General features: G+C 42.3%; 1 protein-coding gene across 2 annotated transcripts in view; it reads right to left on the bottom strand.

Annotated features, from left to right (window-relative positions):
* The window catches only part of nlgn2b (neuroligin 2b), a 65,905-nt gene that overhangs the window by 29,154 nt on the left and 34,480 nt on the right, over window positions 1-2,271 (bottom strand). The gene's annotated exons all lie outside the window — the stretch shown is intronic.

Genomic DNA, 2,271 nt, shown 5'->3' with positions numbered 1-2,271 from the left:
ACACACACACACACACACACACACACACACACACACACACAAACACACACACAACCTGAATACATGTGATCATGTATGCACATTGTGCACAGAGAAATGCTAACATATACTGTATCCTGAAATGTTAGACTTTCCTACTAAATTAACAGAGAGGGAGCTGTTTTTGATATTCACACTGCCTGCAGAGGTTTGTGACAGGATTCTCCTCACCAAGGTCAAAGGGAAGCCCCGCATTAAATTTTAATGGTATTGCCAGTTAAATGCTCCATAGGGCACAGCCAATAACAAGCATTTATCACGGTGACCAACCAACACCCCGGCGCGTCAACCTCTGTAAGTCTTTGCTGATAAGATTCCCATTCATTTGTTTTTTTCCCCTTGGTTTCTGTCAGCGGAGCTTTCAATCAGCCCACAATTGCCACTGCTATTTGCGTTGTTCTCAGTTACTGTCTACATCTGCGTGTCTTAGAGGAAGCCATTAAAACACACTCACGTTCACACACGCAGCCGCCCACACATTAAACGTTCATGCGCTACACAAGGCATGTTAACAGTGTCTTTATCATCTGTTGCTGTCCTCCTCGTACCCACCCAGCAGCGCATTCACTGCCATCCGGTGAGAAGGCGTTGCAGCCTCTCATTTTAAAGAATACTCTGCGTTGGGTTGCCAAGGGGTTTATCAATCTGCCATAGTGCTGCTGACATGTCTGTTTCTACCATTCTGCTGGAAATCTCTCAGTAAAGTGAAGGCATATAGCCTTTTTTAAAGTGCGTTGCATCTGTTGACAAAGGAGACAAAGAGCATCACTGCACTCCACCGTAATAACGCTGCATTTTCACCCATCCCTCTATATGAACATGATTTCCTGATATAAAATGTTTATCTTCCGTCTAAATGGAAAAGGATCAATGCTGAACGGATTTGCTGCACCCTCCGAGTACCACCATACAGGCGCCGGATCCGGAGAGCGCTTCCTGCCATGGTGGGAGATGATACAGTAGTTGGTCCTGGGCTACAGAGCAGTCAGGTAGACAGACCGGTAATGGATGGAAAGACACATACGTCCCCAGTCTTGTCAGCACTTCCCCATTACTTAGCACCACTCTAAAACCACACCTCGCCGCTTAATGGAGACTACTCTGATTTCACTCGCTCTCTAATGCCTTATAAAGAGCTAACCCATACGTTAGGATTAGCTCCGCTCAAACAGACAGTAGCACATTGCAACGGACCATTAGACTTCAAGTTAAGACTTCACCAGTGCACCTCATCTATATCAAAGTTTAAGACTAAAAACATTCATTATATTTTTTTGTATTGTTTAGTCTGTAAAATAGTGGAAATGACAATTACAGCTTCCCGGAGCCTAAGGTAAAGTCTCTGAGTCTACAGCCATGCAAGTGGTTCTAATGGTGTACCTAAACACAGCAGCGGTTTGAGTTACTGTGAATACAGAGATCAGCATGCTAACATGCTTACAATGACAATGCTAGCATTCTAATTAGTAGCAGGTATACTGTTTGGCATGTTTTCCACCTTGGTTTGGCGTGTTAGCATGCTGACAATTGCTAATAAGCACAAAACACAAAAGGAGGCAACAGCTGATGCTGATGAGAATGCCATTTGGTTTGCACGTATGCTCATAAATTGAAGTTATTACAATTCATCCAGAGGGTAACATAAATGCGTGCATCAAATTTTCATGGCAATCCTTTCAAGAGTTGTTGAGATATTCCATTCTGGACCAAAGTGGTGGATGAACTCACATTGACATCCCAAGAGTCATGGCTAGCATGGCTAAAAACAAACATAGGCATTTCATTTATAACGGTATGATACTGGGAAAAAAAGAGCAAAGCTTCACATCTGAGATATGAGCTTGATAATGTCTGCATATAGATGTCAGGGATGATGAGACTACTAATTATCAATTTTGTTGTCAGCTTTATATTTGCATTGACTGACTTTTGAATTCATTATTTCGGTACTGGTTGTCAGTATATTGTGGCTGCAGATCTTGATGCCTGCATTCCTCCACATAAATAGATAGCATTGCTACATGCTAATGTGGCCAGGACAATATGTTTTTATTTTTGGTGATTTGCTTTGAAAAAAATGCTCATGGCAGCATCTAGGTCTTAACTTGTGACAACAAACTGCAGACTTTTAAAGACATGCTTAAATGGATTAGACAAGACAAAAAGTAGGATGTAGCCAAAGGGAAACACACACACACACACACACACACACACACACACACACACACACAC

Source organism: Etheostoma spectabile, chromosome 13 (genome assembly GCF_008692095.1).
Source record: "Etheostoma spectabile isolate EspeVRDwgs_2016 chromosome 13, UIUC_Espe_1.0, whole genome shotgun sequence".
NCBI classification, from domain to species: domain Eukaryota; kingdom Metazoa; phylum Chordata; class Actinopteri; order Perciformes; family Percidae; genus Etheostoma; species Etheostoma spectabile.
This window is presented reverse-complemented; position numbering and strand designations above follow the sequence as displayed.